This window comes from Colobus angolensis, unplaced genomic scaffold, assembly GCF_000951035.1.
Source record: "Colobus angolensis palliatus isolate OR3802 unplaced genomic scaffold, Cang.pa_1.0 Scaffold290, whole genome shotgun sequence".
Classification (NCBI taxonomy): Eukaryota; Metazoa; Chordata; class Mammalia; order Primates; family Cercopithecidae; genus Colobus; species Colobus angolensis.
The window spans coordinates 1,228,623-1,236,041 of NW_012116155.1; positions in this window are offsets into that span (position 1 = coordinate 1,228,623).

The following is a 7,419-nucleotide window of genomic DNA, read 5'->3' on the forward strand; positions in this document are numbered from 1 at the left end:
TGATACTGTGGGGTTGTTAGAAGGAGCATTTGTTGTATAGAGTGATTGGTGATGGCCTGGACACGGTTTTGTAAGCATTGAGGAACTAAACAGAAGACACAAGATCTGAATAAGAGGAGAAAAACAGCTATTAAAGGACTAAGAATTGGGAGGACCCAAGATGTCTAATTAGAGAGCACCCAAGGGGGTTCAGCATAATTATTTTATTGGTTGGTAAGTTTTTGGGCTCTATCCTTGAGGTTTATTTATGTTGTCATATATCAGGCCAGATCGATTTAGGTAAAAACAACACTCTTCATTTAAAAGTTTTCCTTTCACAGCAATGAGTAAGTTGAGGCCTCGGCAATTTTGGAAGAAAGATAAATGCAAAGCCAGCAATTGTTTGTTAAAGAAGGACTACAAATGGCTAGGAGAGAGTGAGTAAGATTGACAGTGTGGTGGAGATAGCTGGGGAGAGGTAGAGGGTGGAGAATAAGAGTGAATATAAAAGTAAAGAATAGGACTTCATCAGGGTGAAAGTATTGGAGGGTGCCCTATTAGCAAAGATCATCTATCCACTCCAAAAGGGAGTCAGGAGTGGCAGACTGGGGATAGTACCAGGAGATATCTGCTATGATGGTTTGGAGGAAAAGTGTAAACTAGCAGTGTAAACAGGAGCAGAGCATTTATGAGTAGTTGAGAATGGTGAATAGCAGTATGACTAGATAGAAGCTAGTAGGGATGACAAGTATTTGGGGCACAGTCCAAGTAGTGGGGATGACTGCATAAAGCCCTGTTGTAAAGAGTAGGTTAAGGAGAAAGAGACCTAATTAAAATGAAAGGATGTATTAGGATTATAAAGATTACTATTATCCTTTAGGAATGCGGGTGAGTTAAGGGAAGTAGGAGAGAGTTCTTGTGACTTCCAGGAGGAAGAGGAGAAATCAGGCTGTCTGTCTGATAGGCACAGCTTTACTCTGGAACAATGAACCTAATGGGTGGGGGTCCTGCAGACAAACAGTCATTGGGGTACTAAAGATGACTGAGTGGAGTCTGATCCACCAATGTTGTTGAGTTTGAGGAATCAGATTCTTAAGAACTGATTGTCCAGCTAGAGTGTTTTCATATGGCTGGGAATCTGGAGTAGACAAGAGATTAGCAGCCTGGAAAATTTCCTGTCTAGCCTGCTGGAGGACTGGAAGATAGTCGCCTAGAGGGCAGGTCTCTGGGATGAGTTTGGGGCAGAGCAATAAAGCACGTCCATATAAAAGTTCAAATGGACTGTACCCTGTAGCATCTCGAGGACAGGCTCTAATTCTGTGAAGTGCAAGTGGTAAAAGTACTGTCCAGTCCTTTTTAAGTTGGAGTCTGAGTTTCGTGAAGTGTGTCTTGAAACGACCATTAGTTCTTTTTACCTTTCCTGAAGATTGAGGACCGTAAGGGGCATGAAGTTTCCACTGAGTACCAATAGCCTAAGAAACTGCTTGGGTGATTGGACTAATAAAGGCCAGCTCATTATCAGACTGTATAGAGGTGGGAAGGCCAAACCGAGGAATTATGTCTGACAGAAGGGAAGAAATGACTGTGGTAGCCTTCTCAGACCCTGTGGGAAAGGCCTCTACCAATCCAGTGAAAGTGTCCACCCAGACCAAGAGGTATTTTGCTTTTCTGACTCGGGGCATATGAGTAAAGTCAATTTGCCAGTCCTGGGTAGGGGAAAATCCCTGAGCTTGATGTATAGGGAAGGGAGGGGGCCTGAACAATCTCTGAGGAGTAGTAGAATAGCAGATGGAACACTGAGAAGAGATTTCCTTGAGGATAGATTTCCATGATGGAAAGGAAATGAGAGGTTCTGAGAGATGGGCTAGCCGCTTGTAACCTACATGGAAGAAGTTATGAAATCATGACAAAATAGAATGGGCTTTTAAGTCTGGAAGGAGATATTTTCCTTGGTCTAAGAATAATTTACCTTGTGTGGGAAGAGATTGGTAGGTGGAAGTTTCAGTGGGGGAGTAGGTGGGAGTGACTGATGACAAGAAGAAAAACTGGCCATGGGGGAAAGAAGTTGGAACACTAACTGCTTTTTTAGCTACCTTATCAGCATAAGCATTGCCCTGGGCAATGGGATCTGATGCCTTTTGATGGCCCTTGCAGTGAATGACTCCAGCTTTCTTTGGAAGTAAAGCGGCCTTGCGAAGAGTTTTTATTAAAGAGGCATTAATGATGGAGGACCCTTGCGTAGTGAGGAAACCTCTTTCTGCCCATATAACAGTGTGGTGGTGCAGGATATGGAAGGCATATTTATAGTCAGTATGAATATTGATGCATAGTCCCTTTGCAAGAGTGAGGGCCCGAGTTAAGTCAATGAGTTCTGCTTGCTGAGAGGTAGTGGAGCGGGGCAGGGTGGTAGCCTCAGTGATAGATGTGGAAGATACTATAGCATACCCTGCCTTTGCTGGTGTGTGGCAATTAGGCCTGGTGGAACTGACATCAATAAAACAAGTGTGATCAGGGTGAGGAACAGGAAAGAAGGAAATATGTGGAAATGGAGTGAATGTCAGGTGGATCAAAGAGATACAGTCATGGAGGTCAGATGTAGTATCAGGAATAATGTAGGAGGTCAGATTTAAGTCCAGGCCAGGAACAATGGTAATTGTGGGAGACTCAACAAAGACTGAGTATAGCTGAAGGAATCAGGGGGAAGAAAGTGTATGCGTCAGGTGTGAGGAAGAAAATAGATTTTGGAAGTTACAAGAACTGTAGAGAGTGAGTTGAGCATAGTTTGTTATTTTGAGGGCCTCTAAAAGTATTAAAGCAGCAGCAGCAGCTACCACATGCAGACATGAGGGCTAGTCTAAAACAGTAAGGTCAAGTTGTTTGGACATGAAGGCTACAGGGTATGGTCCCAGCTCTTGTGTAAGTATTCTGAGTGCACAGCCCTGTACTTTGGCTGTGTGTAATGAAAAGGGTTGGGATGAGTTAGGGAGGGCTAGTGTGGGAACAGCTTCTAGGGCTATTTTTTAAGGAATGGAAAGGGGAGTGGGGAAAGGATTTAGGATTTATGAGGTCAGCTATATTTATCTAGAACAGAATAATGGGTTGTGGAAGGAACTATTGAGGATTGGAGAGTATATGGGTTTGATACCATGGGGTGGACAGGCAAGATAATTTTATTGATAAGGTGCAGATCCTGACTAACCTGTAAAACTTGTTCAGTTTTTGGACGGGTAAAATGGGGGAATTGTAAGGAGAGTTTACAGGCTTTAAAAGGCCATTCTGTAACAGGTGACTGATAACAGGCTTTAATCCTTTTAAAGCGTGCTATGTGATGGGATATTGACATTGAGCAGGGTAAGGGTGATTAGGTTTTAATGGGATGGTAAGGGGTGCATGATCAGTCACCAAGGAGGGAGTAGAGGTGTTCTATACTTGTGGATTAAGGTGGAAGGATACAATGGGAGGATGTGAAGGAGGCTTTGAACTGGGAAAAAAGGCGTCAATGAGGTATGGCTGTAGCTCAGGAATAGTCAGAGAAGCAGACAATTTACTTAAAATGTCTTGACCTAATAATGGAACTGGGCAGGTGGGGATAAATAAAAAGGAGTGCATAAAAGAATGTTGTCCAAGTTGGCCCCAAAGTTTGGGAGTTTTAAGAAGTTTAGAAGCCTGGCCGTCAATACATGCAATAGTTATGGGGGCAAGGGAAACAGGTCCTTGAAAAGAAGGTAATGTGGAGTGGTTAGCCCCCATATCGATTAAAAAGGGCATGGACTTACCCTCTACTGTGAGAGTTACACAAAGCTCGGAGTCCGTGATGGTCCAAGGGGCCTCCGAGGCGATCGGGCAGCATCAGCTGCTTAGCATCACCCACTAAGCTGAGCAGATATGGGAAGGAGTCAGTCAGAGAGCCTTGGGCCAGAGCTCTAGGGACTCTGGGAGTGGCTGCCAGGTGAGTTGGACAGTCCGATTTCCAGTGGGGTCCCACACAGATGAGACACGGCTTAGGAGGAATCCCAGGCTACAGGCATTCCTTGGCCCAGTGACCAGATTTCTGGCACTTGAAACAAGATACTGGGAGAGGAGGCCCTGGAGGAATGCCTTCCTGCTGCAGTTTAGGCATTTTGAAGTTCTTGTGTGCTAGAGATGTGGCTGGGGTTTCTCTCACAGCAGAGGCAAGTAATTGCAACTCAGAAATACGTTGCCACTTGGCTACCTCTTCTCTATTATTGTACACCTTGAAGGTGAGGTTAATTAAGTCCTGTTGTGGGGTTTGAGGGCTGGAATCTAATTTCTGGAACTTTTTGTAATATCAGGAGTAGACTGGGTGATAAAATGCATATCGAGAATAAGACAGCCTTCTGGCCCCTCTGGATCTAGGGCAGTAAAGTATCTAAGGGTTGTTGCCAAATGGGCCATGTACTGGGCTGTGTTTTCATATTTGATGAGAAAGACCCTAAATGCTAACTGACTTGGGAGACGTCAGATGAAAAAAGAGCATTAACCTTGACTATGCCTTCAGCTACAGCCACCTTTCTAAGAGGAAGTTGTTGGGCAGGTGGAGGAGGGCTAGTCGCGGAATGAAACTGTAAGCCAGACTGAGTGTGAGAAGGGAAGGTGATAGAACAATTATAGGTTGGAGAGTGGAGGCTGAGGAAGAATCAGGACCTGACTCAGCCTGGGAAGGAGCAGCCAAGGGAGGAGGGAGAGGTCATATGGGTTTGTAGAAAAGGAAGATTCAAAGAACTCAGAGTTCAGGGTGGAGACTGAAGGAACAGACAGTAGAGAAAGAAGAAAGATTTGAGATGAGTCGCATTGGGAGCAGAGACTAGGGAGGGACTGATGTGTAAAAGAATGCCTGGACGTCAGGCACCTCAGACCATTTGCCCATTTCAAGACAAGAATTATCTAGATCTTGTAGGAAGGATAAATCAAAAGTGCCATTTTCTGGCCATTAAAGCCATTATCAAGTTTGTATTGGGGCCAAGTGGTGTTGCAGAAGAAAATAAGACACTCAGGTTTTAGGTTAGGTAAAAGTTGAAGAGGTATTAAGTTCTTGAGAACACAGGCTAAGGGAGAAGGAGGAATGGAGGGTGGAAGATTACCCATAGTGAAGGAGGCAAGCCTAGAGAAAAGAGAGGTAAGACACATGGAGGGGGGAGGTGGTACTTGCCACCAAGGTGAAGGATCAAGGCAGGCATCCCCATGGTGATCAGACACCTATGGAATGTGGGTGAATAATCAGGCATGCGTCGCCACAGTGATTAAATACCAAGGGAAGACTGTCTTCCCAAGTCCGTGACCAGCGTTAGAGTTTTGAGTTCACAGATAAAACACATCTCCTCTGTCTCTACCAGAAAGGGAAAAAAACCACAGTTAAGGAAGGGAGATATTGAAGGGTGGAGGGATAACAGGACAGGTTGGAGAAGAGAGTGAAAAGACTGCTTACCCTATGTGAAACTGGTGAGATGTTCCTCGTGCTGTTTGGTCTGAGGAACCGAGGTCACAGGTGGATCTCCTCACAGAGTGAGGGTGAGGACAGGAGACTGGTCTCCTGAAGGAACCCTCCTGTCCCGGGTCTTTGGCACCAAATGTCCTGCACGTTTATGTGAAGATGCCACCAAACAGGCTTTGTGTGAGCAACAAAGCTTTTTAATAACCTGGGTGCAGGCAGGCTGAGTCCGAAAAGAGAGTCAGCAAAGGGGGGTGGGATTATCATTATTTCTTATAGGTTTGGGATAGGAGGAGGAGTTAGGAGCAATTTTTTTGTGGGCAGGGGGTGGATCTTACAAAGTACATTCTCAAGGGTGGGGAGAATATTACAAAGTACCTTCTTAAGGGCAGGAGAGGATATTACAAAGTACCTTCTCAAGGGTGGGGAGGGTGTATTGTCACAAACTCAGTCAGTTAGTGTGGGGCAGGAACAAATCACAATGGTGAAATGTCATCAGTTAAGGCAGGAACTGGCTATTTTCACTTCTTTTGTGGATCTTCAATTGCTTCAGGCCATCTGGATGTATATGTGCATGTCACAGGGGATATGATGGCTTAGCTTGGGGCAGAGGTCTGATAGAAACCTCGACTTGAAGCCAGTTAGTCAGAAGTTCTGGAGACCTTGCAACTGTGTGTTTGAGGAGACAGTCCTGGCGACTGAGCCCTCAAACTCTGGGATCCAACACTGTGTCCAGGTAGCTAGTATCCAAACTGAAAGACACCCAGCTGGAGCCTGCTATTTGGTGTGTGGGGTAAAAAAGTGCACATACATTTGGTCACAGAAGTCTTCTGTGTTGAAGATTGCTGTGGTGTGAGAGTAGAGGAAAAACATGATTTAACGAGAATTTTTCCTATGAACACATTGAATGCTAATTTTTTTAAGTTTTTATTTCTTGTAATTTTTAATTTGGGTATACAGTAAGTCTATATATTTTTACTTAGAAAATGTATTATGTTTAATTGATAGTGTTTATGAATGTCCAATATTGGAAGGGAAATTTTTAATACTAAAATACCTAATATTTACTTTGTGTGTGACCCTAGAAGGCAAAAAAAAAAGGTCTTCTTTTGTATAGTTATAAAAACTGTGTATTAACCTTATAAATAAAAGTTTCTAAGTTTAATCATGCTAAAGGCTTACTTCTTTCTACATAGTTCTAACTTCTTGTAAAATCACGTCTACTGGTATCTCCATATGTATTTGCACATAAAGCAAATAAATTTTCATCAATTTAAAATTTATCCAACCCAATTAAACTGAAATTTTAAAATCTATGTTCCCTAGCATTTTAGCAATGTCAAAGAAGAAATTGGTACCAAAACTATAAAGCTAATTCATTTTTGCCCCTTCAGATTTTAGAGATTCACGAAAAGAAAAACATAATATTTTAATGGAAAAATGAAGAGTATTTAACAAAATATTTACTTAGTGTTATAATGTATATACATATATTTAGTTATTTATATATTTCTATTATGTAAGCATTTGGTGTAATCAAAGGTAGATATTAATTTAAATGATTGCAGCATAAAATGAATTGCTAAATCTCATAATAAGTGTTAACCTGGTTCAATCACAAAACTCTAAAATATTGATCTCTTTCTTTATCTGTCAAAAGCCATATGTTACTTTGAATTTTTAGTTTTTGAACACAATTTTAAATTCATTTACTTATTAATCTATTCCCCTATTTAATATCTAATAAATGACAAGCATTTTTCTTGACTTTATATCACTGAACAAAATAGGTAATTATCTCTGCACTTATTAAGCTGATATTCCATAAAAGGAAAAAAATATATAAATAATAATGCTAAAAATATGCAAATTATAAAGGAAGATTGAAAGTACAGATATGTTAATCTAAAATAAAATTATTTTTTATATTTATATATCCATGAAGAGATTGTATAGTTATATATAACACATTAGTTTATAAGAAGAAAAAA